Consider the following 13,792-nt stretch of genomic DNA (forward strand, 5'->3'; position numbering starts at 1 on the left):
GGCAAATTCCACTAGAATGCGGGTTTGTCGCACGATTCCTGGCAAGCCATTATATCAGTACAAGGTGATGCCTTTCGGTTTAACGAATGCGTCGCAAACAATGACTAGGCTGATGGATAAAGGTATACCGGCTGAACTTAGAAATTAAGTTCTTGTGTAGCTGGATGATCTCCTCTTCGTCTCAGACAGCTTTGAGGGTCACTTAATGGTTCTGAACATAGTTTCTAGTCACATAAAAGCTGTTGGTTTGACATTAAACGTGGATAAGAGCAAATTTTGCATGAAAAATGTTAAATATTTGGGTCATGTTGTGGGTAAAGGGGTAGTTCGAACGGACGCATACAAAATATCTGCAATGACGAATTTTCCATTGCCAAATGGGAATTTAAATGCGTTGATATGGTCGGTTCATTAGCAAAAGATCTTTTAAGGACCAGGCAAAAATTTGTGATGACTCCGGAAGGAGAAGAAGCGTTTGCGAAATTAAAGAAGATGCTTTGTTCTACCACAGTTCTTCGTAGCCCAGATTTCAGCCAGCCATTTTACATTCACTGCGATGCCAGCAACTCCGGGGTGGGAGGAGTATTAGTGCAGAAGTCCGAAAGTGACGAAAAATGCCCAATAGCATTTGTCTCGAAGAAGCTGAACAAGGCGCAAAAATCGTACGCAGTCAGAGAGAAAGAGTGTTTGGCTGGCATTATCTGCATAAAATGGTTCCCTTCACGTAAGGCCATTAAGGGCATTAAAACTTCAAGGCTTTAATTTTAAAATTGAGCATAGAAGCGGCAAGCTCAATGTTGTCCCTGATTTTATCCCTGCTTTATCACGGGTTAATAAGGAAGAGGTTGCGGCCTTAGGTGCAAGTCGCGGGCTGTTAGTTGATTTTGAGTCTGAAAATTTAGCGATCCTGACTATACGGAACTTGTGGAGAGTCTTCCGGACTTAAAAGTAGCTGATGGATTTCTCTACAGAAAGACAGAGCACTTAACAGGAGACCCAATGCATGAGTTTTTGTTGGAAGTTATGGATTCCTAGGGGCCTAGTGCCCGAAATTCTTAGAAAAGCTCATAATGATCCCTTAGCTTCACATGGAGGTATGCATAAAACGTAAGAGAGGCTAAGGAGGTTTTATTATTGGCCCAGGTGCCACAGGTGCGAAACCTGTAGGACGACCAAGGCATGATAGCGCTTTGAGACCACCCATGGGAATAGCTCCTGAATCCGCAAGGCCATTCTAAAAACTTTCCGTCGATTTTTTAGGCCCGTATCCGTAGATCATTACAGTAAATTCGTTTTCCTAAAGGCAATAAAAAAAGGTAGCAGCTGATGTAGTAGTTAAATAATTGCAGCATGAGCTATCTCAGATAATGGATCTCAATTTAGATTTTACGGGAGCATAAGATTGGCCACACTCTTACTACCGTTTACTCGCCACAAGCGAATGCATCCGACCGGGTAAATCCATCCGTCATCGCTGCCATACGATCGTATGTGCGTAGCGATCAAAAGGATTTATTAAACGAGTTCAGTGACATTCAATATTGCAAAAATGAAAACCTTACATTTACAAGTATAATACCTCATGATATAAAAACCGCTCACGAAAACCCAGTTTACAAAAGACCATACTCGTATACGTTTGCCTACGAAGAGAAAGGTTTTTGAGAAACTTAAAGAAAGCAATCTTAAACTCCAATTGGACAAATGCGAATTTTTACAAAAGCAAACAAATTTCTTAGGTCATATTAAAAGTCCAGAAGGCATACGACCTAATAAAGAGAAAGTTAAGGCAATCGAAAAATTTCCTCTCCCAAAGACACCAAAAGAAATCAAATCTTTCTTAGGCTTATACGGATACTACCGTAAGTTCATTCCAGACTTTGCAAAGATTGCAAAACCTCTGACAATATTTCTAAAAAAAGGAGCTAAAATAGACACAAGAAACGAAGAATACAATAAATCATTTGAAAAATTGAAAACACTCATAATGAACGACCCAATTTTGATTTGCCCTGATTTCACAAAAACATTTCAAGTCACTACTGACGCTAGCAATTTCGCCATAGGAGCCGTGTTATCACAAGACAATAAGCCAGTAAGCTTTGCAAGTAGAACATTAAATGATCATGAACAAAATTATAGCACTATTGAAAAAGAACTACTAGCAATCGTTTGGGCAACCAAATATTTCCGCCCATATTTATATGGAGTCCCCTTTGAGATTTTGAGCGATCACAAACCCCTTGTTTGGCTAAATAATATTAAAGAGCCTAACATAAAACTACAACGTTGGCGAATTAGACTTAGCGAATATAATTTCAAAATCAAATTTTTAGAAGGTAAACTTAATCATGTAGCAGACGCTTTATCTCGCGTCAAAATTGAAGAAAACATGGTAGGCGAAGAAGAAAATATTTCAACAGCAGCAACAATACACAGTGCATCAGAAAGCAATGAAACCTACATTGAAATTAAAGAAAAAAACCCATAAACTATTTTGCAAGACAAATTGAATTTATAAAAGATAGCGTAGACCAAGTAGAGACAACGAAATACTTTTCCAAAATAAAACTGACCATCAAATACACTGATATGACCCTGACAAAGGCAAAAGATATCCTTATTAAATACTTCTTAAATAATAGCAGTGTTATTTACCTGGAAAACGATAAAGACTTTTTAGTTTTTCAAAAAGCATATCGAGAAACCATTAACCCACATAGTAACGTGAAAATTCTGAAAAGTATCATAATGTTAAAAGACATAAAATCTTATCCTGAATTTAAAGAATTCATTATTACTCAACATTCTAAATTGTTACACCCTGGTATTGAAAAAATGATACGATTATTTAAAGAAACTCACTATTTTCCCGATTATAATAAATTAATTCAAAACATTAGCAATGATTGTGAAATTTGTAACCTTGCAAAGACAAAACATAGATCAACAAAACTAGTTTTCGAAATAACTCCAGAGACAAATAACCCACGCGAAATTTATGTTATTCACTCTTATGCTATTGACAACGAACAGTATTTATCTTGTATAGACGTATATTCAAAATTTGCTTCACTTATTAAAGCAAACATTAGAGATTGGTTAGACGTAAAACGAGCCCTTACTAGAATTTTTAACGACATGGGAAAACCACAGAAAATTAAAGCAGACAAAGACTTCGCATTTATAAGCACTTCTTTAAAAATTTGGCTAAACAACGAAGACATACAAATAGATATTACCACAAGTAAAACAGGAATAGCAGACATAGAACGCCTTCATAAAACCATAAATGAAAAAATCAGAATTATCAATACTGAAAACAATAGAGAAAATAAATAAACACGAATGGGAACAATTTTATACATATACAACCACAAGGCTAAACATAACACAACCGGACAGATACCGGCTAACAGGCAGAATAGAACAATTAGACGAAAAACATTATAACGAAAATAATAGAGTCCAAAACGTTATTCATTATAAAAGCAAATTTAAAAAGAAAAAGAAATTTAATGACAGCAAATACTTGCAGCAAACCGACACCTCCCAATCATCGGACTCATAATCACTATAATAACTTCTTCTGCGACACAAACTACAGCAGGAACAATCGAAATCAACCCAAAAGAAAGCAATCAAGGATTTATCTTATTTGAATCTGGAACAATACAAATCCCCATCACCTTCATACATCACTGTCTCACCATAAATATTACAGAATTTGAAGAAACATTTAATAGTATAATTAAACAATGTCAAGAATTTAAAAATGTCACACAAATTAAATATTTAACCGAGAAAATGGAAAGAGAAATAAATGGCATACGCATCTCAAAACGAAACAAACCAGGACTGGTTAACTTTGTAGATTACATTAAAATATCGTTTTGGCACACTACACGAAGACGGCAGGCAACATATTGAACAAAAAATTTCGATTCTATCACAAGACACAGTACCAAATTATTATGGAAGATATTGAAGCCAAATTCTACTCACATAACAACTATGTATGTTCTAAATACATTAACAAAGAATATTGTCAAAGACCATTGCATAGCTAACATAATAAAACACGAAACACCACACCACACAAATATCGTAAACAATCCTATATTCAATACATTAAACCAATTATTCGTATAACCTATGACAAGAGAAAAACTTTATCACAATTGTAACGGTCAAGAGATATTGAAAATAATAAAATTATAAAAATATCCAGGTGCACAGCAGAATTTAAACAAATTACAATATCTAATAGTATTCAACAATACACAAATATAATATTTACTGAACACAATGTAACAAAAATCAAACCAATGTCACACATAGAAATTAAGGAAAGGATTTTGTTAAACAATAAGAGGAACACAATTTAAAGAAACATACTAATAATCTTCATATGTGTTTTAGTTTAAATTTACATATTTTACTTTTATATGAAATGTAAAAAAGCGCCACACAAAATTATTATCTCTTACCTAAAACCAAGTAAAACCACTTACAAAAATATCGAAAAAGAAACAGAATCAAAAACAGATAGCTGAAATTGAAAATCCAGTACCACATTTATATCCAGAAATAATCGCTTGAAGACAAGCTAATATCTAAAAGGTGGGGGATATTCACTCTTCAAATAAAAAAGCTAAAGCCTATCGTTTGGAAAGCCTCACTCTTCAAAAGACTCATAAATAACATTCTCCCAAGATACGAACCGCTTAACGGTAACGAGCTTAACGATCCGATAAGCTTGACATATAAAGCTAAGTAGAACTTAAAGGCTCGTTACTCTACGAGTAACGGGTATAACAACAACCATAAATGAAAACCGATCGTATTCGTTGTTATAAAAAATAATTTTTGTTCACATTGAATTCTGTTGAAAATATTTTTTTTTTGTTTAAAATACTTGCTGTTGAAAATAATTTTTTTGTTTAAAATAATTTCTGCTGGAAATAATTTTTTTCACTGTAACATTGGCATTGATTAACAATTTTTGTATTATTATATATATATTTTTTTTTAAACGCTTCTGTGCAGCGGTTTGTGGTACAAAAAATATTAACAGACTTAAAATGCGTTTAGCATCGGGGCATTTTTTTCGGTGTGTATGTCATTTCCTCACTTATTCCCTTCACTTTTCCCGCGCCGCTGTCTTTTGCTTTGCCGCAAATTTAGATGCTCTGTGGGTGGTGTTGGTGATGATGGTGGTTGGTGGTGGTTTTTACCACTAGTTGAGCGCCAATTATTTGAAGATGTATCGCACCGGCCTCCTTCGCTGGCTGCTCAGGGGGGTCCGGGGAGCATAGAAAATTATTATTTACGTTGAGAGGAACTTTTCTCTTTTAACTGCCAGCCTTGTGGTCTGGCAGAGTAATTAATAAAAATGTGTTTTTACGACGTTTAGTCGGAGTTGACGAGCTGCCGCTCTTTATCCTAGTAAATGCAAATTCAAACTGAGCCAACTGCTCTAGCTCGTTGGCTTGTGTTAACTTGCACACAAAAACAAAACCAAACAGCACTGCCCACAACCGCACGGAAGACGGAGTCAAGAAAATAAATTTATTTAAACTAGATTCCCTCGCCAAGCAAACAGAGTTGTAATAATTAAATATACAAAATAAAATTATTAATAATTTATTAAAAACCGCCGCTGGTTTTGACAAACGCAAAATAAATTCGGAGCGCAGAAAAAAACAGAATCCCCATTATCAGAGAATCCTGCAGACGATCACAACCGGATCTAGCCCAAGAGTTCGTCTCGGATGACGACGATTAATAGTCATATACCAATGGTGCAGAACCTAAATCGAAGCTGATTCCTGCAGCGGCTCCGAGGGCCAAGGAAGACAAGTGACTGCAGTGGTCAATTGTCGCGGATCGAACATTGTAATCGATAGTTTGTATTTTTAATTGTGAACTAGTCCGAATATGTTAGGATTGTTATCGCCATCGCAAGTTGTCAAAAAAGCCGGGAAATCTTAGCATTTTCATTATGGCGCGAAAGCTTGGAGGTCACACTGCGGTGAGCTAGGATTAAGTTAGTTCCAACTGTTATAACCCTTAATCCCTACAGAATAAAACGAGTCTACGGCCACGGAATAAGTTTGCCTTTTGTTTGGGATCCATGGTGGAGTAGCCGTTTAAGCCAACCTCGTTCGCGCGACGACATCTTTTATTCGAAGTCCGAGGGCGACTGCAAGGGCAACTTGCACTGGATGACGGCTTAGACGGCCAGCTAGAAAGTTGCCAGGAGCCAGCAAGGAGGAGCGCAACCAGCGCTACATGCCGGCAAAGGACTCGCAGTCAGCGACAGAGTCGTCGCAGCCAGCGACAAAGGCGTCGCAGCCAGCGACAGAGGAGCCGCCACCGTCGGATGGCGGTACAACCGGGTCGCAGCCAGCGGTCACGAGGCGCAAGGAGCGCCAAACATCGGCGACCGCAGACAGCGGAAATGTTAGCGCCGTGATGAAGCAGCTGCGCTTTAGGTTTGGCCGACCGGAGCAGCTCATACGCAGCCAGCACAACAGCGTGCGAGAGGTGCCACTGATTTCGGAACACAACCTGGCGAAGATTATTCCCTTCGCCACCCAAGTGAGCAACCTGGCGGACTTCTTGAAGTCAGCGAAGGCGGAGCAGCACCTCGGGAACCCAACTCCAAGCTTTCTACAAGCAAACGAGTGGAGTGGGCCAGGCATGCTGCAACGATCGTGCCCTTCCCCACTGTAGTCCACTTCAGCGCTTGGCTACAGAAGTACGCAAACGTGGAGTGCACGGTTTTGGACGTCGAGGGAAAGGAGCCGAGGTGTCGAGTTCTGCATGCGAGCGTCGACCACTACGAAGGCGAACAGGATGATCGCCATGGCAGTTGTCCCATCTGCCGAGGACAATACGGAATCACGAATTGACAAGAATTTGTTGGAGCTTCGCCGCCTGGAAGGTGGAGCATTGTAAAGAGGCACCGAGTCTGCTTCACATTCTTACGAAGCGGGCACGCTACTGCCATATGCAATCTGAGTGCCATATTAACGGATGCCGGAGGATGCATCATCGTCTGCTACATGGCGCGGACGAAGAGCGAAGGCCGCAGCAGCAAGATGGTTTTAGACGCCACGGAGGGAACCAGCAGCCAGCGGTTTCCAGAAACAGCCTGGAGAGAAGTGCTCCGCGTGAAGCGAGACCGCCCACCCAAAAGAACCTAAGCTGCGTTGACGCCGAAGGAGGATGCCAACTGCCCGTTACGCTATACGGTGCTGGTCAGTGGGTGGATATATGCGCTCCTAGACAAAAGATCCTCGGTCACGATGATCGATGACGAGCTGCGAAGGGATCTTGGAGTGCAAGGAGAGCGTCGGCAGCCAGAGAGCCTACCAACGTGGTGTGCCTGCAGATAAGTGGAGTCGGAAAGACCACTTGCCACGCATTAAAAAACGTTAATGCCGTTTTAAGCCTGAGTCTGCCGATGCAGACATTAATTCGACAGAATGTCCAGGGCGTGCAGCGAGATGCGCGTCTGCCGATGTAGCCTTACAGCTACGCGGTGCCGAAGCTGCTCATCGGTCTGGATCATGGACTTAGAACGAGGCGGTTCTCTAGAGAGGGACCGTACGCGGACGCAACCGAGCTGGGCTGGGTTGTGTTCGGACCTGAATGTGGGCAATCGACCATGCCATCACCGAGTTCCTGCCTACTCGCCGTGTCAGTGGACGACATAATGGAGCAAATGCTGGAGGACTACTTCAACGTGGAGAACTTTGGAGTGAAGCCCGCACCACAGGTCGCAGCCAGCGACGTTGTTCGGGCCCAAAAGGATCCTCGAAGACACCACGGTAAGAGTGGGGCGTCGCTACCAGACAGGATTGCTGTGGAAGGACGACCACGTTGTGCTGCCACAGAGCTACGAGATGGCGCACAAGAGGCTGGTCAACGTTGAGAGGAAATTGAAGCGCAACAAGCCGTTGGCGCAAGAATATGACCGGATCATCAAGGATTACGTCTCTAAAGGATATGCGAGAAAGTTGCAGCCGGATGAGTTCGCGCTAAGGAGCGACCGACTTTGGTATTTGCCACACTTTGGTGTCGAAAACCCCAACAAGCCCGGCAAGGTGCGGCTTGTGTTCGATGCTGCAGCCAAAGTTGGAGATACATCGTTAAAGGAGCTGGACAAAGGGCCTCAGCACTATAAGCTGTAACGAACTGATTTTCTTGGTCTGCTCGCTACGGAATACGTGCAGCTAGCTCAGTAGAGTTTGTGCGTTCGTCCCACCAAATTTATAGAATCCGGTTCGTTCTTGGATCTTTATTTGTGCTTGGACCTACAAAGAAATCTGATTATCCGGCCTTTGTGCTGGATGGATTGTCCACCGGCCTCATTCAGCCATGTACCGTGCGTTCCTTTTTGTTCTTCCGGTGGCGAATCTTACATATCACTGGCGATATGAAATCCACAATTTGTTACGGTTCCTTGAACCTCGGAGCTAGTTTGGCCGCACCTTCCGGAGACTCTGGTTGCCTTCCCGTACCTAGCGTTTCTCTGTCATAGAGTGCGTTCGATAGTCTTGGCTCGCGGCCCTGTGTCAAAAATGCCGGTGAGTAGCCTGTGGAATCTGAAACACTGGAATTCACAGCCAGCATGATTTCGGGCCATCTTTCATCCCAATTCCTCTGGTTCTGTCCGGCAAACTGCGCTATCATTGTCTTCACAGTGCGGTTGGCTATCTCCGTCGGATTCTCCTGTGGGGTATACGGTGCCGTAAGCTGCTGCTTTATCCCCATGTCGTTGAGGAACTTCTTAAAAGCCCGGCTCGTGAACTGCACGCCGTTGTCCGTGATCACCACCTTCGGTACTCCAAACCGTGAGACCATGCGTTCCCTGAACGCTTTGAGCAACGTTTCCGCCGTGGCCGTTCGCAAAGGCACCAACTTCGTCCACTTCGAAAACCTGTCGATCAGCACCAACAACTTACTGTTTCCGTGCTTCGATCTTGGAAGTGGTCCGACGAAATCGGCGCATACTGTCGCGACGCCCAGGGTTCCTCCGGGATCTGTGTCAACATCTTCCCCGCCGACTGCCGCTGATTCAGTTTGAACCTTGCGCAGTCCTCGCATTTCCGAACGTAGGCCCTTGCGTCTCTCTGCATTCCTGCGCTCTTCTCAGCATTTCGGGTTCTGCTGAGACCGACTCTGGCAATGGCTGCCTCGACAACGCGTATGCTACCACGTTCAACTGGCCTTTCCTGTCTGCGTACTGCTGCAGCTCCAACGCCCATCTGACAATTCTTCCCGAAGGGCTTTCTATGCTGTTCAGCCACTTCAGCGCCATATGATCGGTCACTACCTTAAAGTGGTAGCCCTCAAGGTACGGCTTTAGCTTCCGAAGCCCACACAATTGTCAAGCACTCCTTCTCTGTTGTCGAGAGGTTCTTCTCGGCTCCGTTTAGGGTCCGGCTGGAGTATGAAATGACCCTTTCGCCATCTTCTGTGTCCTGTGTGAGGATTGCGCAAGTCCCGTAGTCCCTGGCGTCCGTTTGCACGAAACGTCGGTACCAAGATGCGACTCCAAGGTATTGCCTCAGCCCCGACTTGCGTGAGGAAATTCCACGCCAGCACCAACGTATCCACTATCCCTGGTAATATTAGTAGGCTCATGACAAGTCGCCTGTTGCCGAACTCCACTCTTATTTCGAGCTTGGCATTGATTTCGCCGCACCTTCCATCTGCCAACCTAACCTGCCGTCGTATCCTTGTAATCGCTCCACGGGCAGCCAGCTCTTCACTTATGAAGCTTGCTGTTGCCCCGGTGTCGATCGTGACCTTGTATGTGTCCCCTCCGATCGTTACCGCTGCGTACAACTGCTGCTCCTCCTCGGTTAACTTTCCAGTTACTTTGGAGAGGCGGCACCCTGCGACCCCTGCTCGTCTCTTTGCGGCCGCAACGAAGCCCCTGCCACAACACACGTCACGTGTAGAAGGTGTGAGGACTAGGAGAGGGCAGCGACTCTCCTGTTGTGGCAGGGGCTTTGTTGCGGCTGTATTTGTGTTCTTCCGCAAAGGCTTCCCGTTCCCTGTGCAGTTCCTCGTACACATCTGCCAGGATCATGAGTGCCTCTAGTTCGTCCACGTGGTAGGATATCAATGCTATTCGGAGGTCTGGCGTGCAGTTCTCCTTGATGAGTTCCAGCGTTTCCTTTTTTTCCATACCCAAGGGGTCTTATCAGGGTCTCCATCTCGACCATGTAGTCCTTGAATGCCTCCCTAAACCCTTGCTTCCTTTATCTCACCTTGTACGCGGGCTTCGTGAAGTATCCCCTGGGCAGGAAATACGTCTGAAAACTGTATATGAACTCGGCCCAAGTCCTCCAGTGCTTGTTGTTTGCTAAGTACCATCAGAGCCTTTCCTTGCATTAATTCTGGCATGGCTCGGGGGATCATGTTCAGGTCCAAACCGTACGTGTTTGCAGACCACTCCAACTGCTCCAGGAATTCGAGGGGTTTTACTTCTCCGTCAAAACGAAAAGACCATTCTCTAACTTGTTTCGCCACTTTTCCGTAGTCCGGCTGGCTGGGCCTGGGTCTTTCTGTACTTGGCCTCTTTTCCCTGCTCGTCTTCCTCCGTTGACCTTCCCGCTGCATTTCCTCCATGCTCAGACTTGAGATGAGGTCTTGGGGTTTATCAGCTTTACGCTTGGACCTGGTCTGTCTGGATATGACGCCTCCAATTCTGTCCAGACTGCTGCGGGCTGTGCGTCGTTTTCCGTCTCTGCGTAGTACACCGCTAGGGCCTTTCGCATGCCCTCATGCAGTTTCGATCTTGGATCTTTTTTTGTGCTTGGACCTACAAAGAAATCTGATTATCCGGCCTTGGTCCTGGATGGATTGTCCACCGGGCTCGTTCCGCTGGCTCGCCGCTCCTGTTGTCCTGAGTGGCACGGACCTTCGTTGTTGGGCGCTCGTCGGTTGGGCTGAGAGTTGTTGTCTTACGCAGAGTAACGGCAGCTAACTGCTGTGATCCCCAAAGGCTTCCCAAATGGAGAAGGGTGCCTACAGCCGACAATACAACGGATGATGCGACGACGGAGTCGACCTAAGCCAGGATTCAAGGTGGATAAGAGGACCTGAGTTTTTAAGGCAGCCAGCCATATTGTGAGACATTTCCACACCAGGATGAAGCATCAAAATGTTGATGCTGCAACTGCCGAGATCCGGACGAGATTCTGGGTCACGAAGATGAGGCCGTTGATGCGGAGAGCCATCTCATCGAGATGGAAAAGATTCAGGTGAGTTTAATTGACCACTGAACCCGTCGGAGAGCGGATGGTGCTGTGCGTCAAAAGAATACTGCGTCATACCCTGAAGGAAGTTGCGCCATGGGACCATGTATTGGAGAGTCTCCTAATTGAGGCAGAGAACATTGTGAAATTTCATCCGCTTACCCATTTGCCTGTGGATGCGGACCAGGACCTACTCAAGGGAGTGGCCAGTCTGCCTGGATTGGACGCGGAGCCGCCCAAGCAGGGTTATACGAAAAAGCAGTGGACGATTACTCGCCTCCTCTGTATCCAATTATCTGTATTTTGTTAAGTAAACTTATATTGTGAACCAGTTTAAATGTGATAGGATTTGTTAGGCAAATGTGTGTGGGCTCGCTGTCTTGCCTTTCTAGTTAGAAATAAGGAAAACTTAGCATTTTCATGTTCGTGCGAAAGTCTGGAGGACAAACTGCGGTGAGCTAGCGTTAAGTTAGTTCCAATTGCTATAACCATGAATTCTTACAGAATAAAACGAGCATACTACCACAAGTTAGTTTATCCCTTTTTTATGTGATGGAGTAGCCGTTTAACGCAACTCTGTTCGCGCGACGATAGTAGTATGTACTGTAGTATGTACCGCAGTAAAACGCGGTACGCTTCAGCCGCTATCTGATTCTGCAATTACTTGGCCACCGCACTTGTTTTGGATGTTATTGATGTTACTTTGTTTTAGCTGGCATTTAAAAAAGAAGAATAGGATCACTATTTAATTACTAATATTGTAGTTATTTGATTTAATTTGCTGGTTATAATCGTCACGGCACTGCTTATATATGCTAAGCACGAAAGTCGGTAGTCTCGCTTTGGACACGAAATCTACATCTCTCAAGACTGTCTTCTTCACTCGCGACTGTCTTATCATTTAGTGGGCTGAGGTCTTTTATACCGGACTAGAGCCTTTTCTTTGCCAACTCACGTAATTGGATCCATGTGTTCCCACCTAGGAGTATATTTCACAATTTTTTATATTTTAAGAATCAATGCCCTACTGCTAAATTTTGCCAATAGGTGCAGTATAATTTCATTCGTTTATTGTTGAACTGCATTTTTTTTTTGTTGCATTCAGTCTCACTTAAAGAGGTATTTATACATAAAAAGAAGTCGAAACATAATCATTCGCTCTGGCCAATTCAATGCGACCGGCTTTTTTTTTTGAAACTCGTGGCGGTTATCGCGGCGTAGTTGAAAATATTCAACACTTTGATGAGGAAGGGGCCCCTTCTTGATTATGTATTGAAAATTGTTTTGGTGGCGGGCGCAATTTACTACATTTTTCAGTTAAGTTTTGACCAAAATGCGGATAATTTCCGTTATTTCAAGGTTTGATGATTAAGAAACTAAATTAAGTATTCAGTTCAGAACTTGGAGCGATAGCGATCAACAATAAAATATAACTGGTTGTGTGACAAAGTGATTGTAAATAGCGAAAAAGAGAAAATTATAAAACAGCAGAGCAGATTATTTAACGATGTCCCCTGAAGACATACTTACTTCCAAGAAAAATGCTGTACCATGCCCTACAAGGTTCTTTAATGCAATGGGCATGAGCCAAATGGCTTCTACAAATTAAAAGGGATTGGTCAACAAAATAATTAATAAACAAGAGAGAACCGTATAGTCGAGTTCCCCGACTATCTGATATCCGTTACTCAGCTAGTGGTAGCACGAAAGAGAAATTTCAACGTGGCAAATAGACTTTTGGCAAATCGAAAAGAATTTACAAGACCAAAAAAAATGTAACAAAAAATCAAAACATTATTCAAAAGTGTGAGCGTGGCAACTTTGGGCAACTTTTTTGCCGTTAGCCTGGCGTCTGGAGTCTGCATGCGCCTAATCTCAATGCGGAAAGACGAACATGGCCAGATCGACTCGGCTATAGATCCTAAATAAGAATAAATTTACTTTATATGGTCGGAAACGCTTCCTTCTGCCTGTTACATAATTTTGAACGAAGTTAGTAATCTACGAGTAACGGGTATACAATCTTATAATGACCGTAATCGTCAATAGAGTGCATAATTGTTCTTGAAGTTTTTGAGAAACCGAAGAACATACCCACACTCAGATGGACACAGATAGCTCCTGTAAGCTTGCTTCGTAAGCGAAAGCGCTTCCATCTACATGTAAGTTACAAGTAGCTAATTAACAAATGTGTTAAGTAAGAAATAACAGTTTTGCTGTTCGTGGACATGGAAATACAACAATCTGTAATCTAAACATAAACTTATTGTTGCCAAGATGTAGACATGATATACGAACATGCCTAGATCAACTTGTACTTGTTCAACTTGTACATTTTTAAACAAATCCATAACACTATAAATAACGGGTATATTGGATGCCAAATATATTAATATGTCGGAGAAGGGAATGTTATTTTGAAATGGCGCCCTATCGATTTGAGTCGATTGTGAGATCTTGGTAACACTGAGATCGAGTGTGGCCCTGCTGACCCAGCTCACACGCGGCGGCAG

General features: G+C 43.2%; 1 protein-coding gene across 1 annotated transcript in view; it reads left to right on the plus strand.

The window, feature by feature from the left end:
- The window catches only part of LOC26535507 (cholesterol 7-desaturase nvd), a 127,595-nt gene that overhangs the window by 66,383 nt on the left and 47,420 nt on the right, over positions 1-13,792 (plus strand). The window lies entirely within an intron of this gene.

Source organism: Drosophila yakuba, chromosome 3L (genome assembly GCF_016746365.2).
Source record: "Drosophila yakuba strain Tai18E2 chromosome 3L, Prin_Dyak_Tai18E2_2.1, whole genome shotgun sequence".
In the NCBI taxonomy this organism is placed as follows: Eukaryota; Metazoa; Arthropoda; class Insecta; order Diptera; family Drosophilidae; genus Drosophila; species Drosophila yakuba.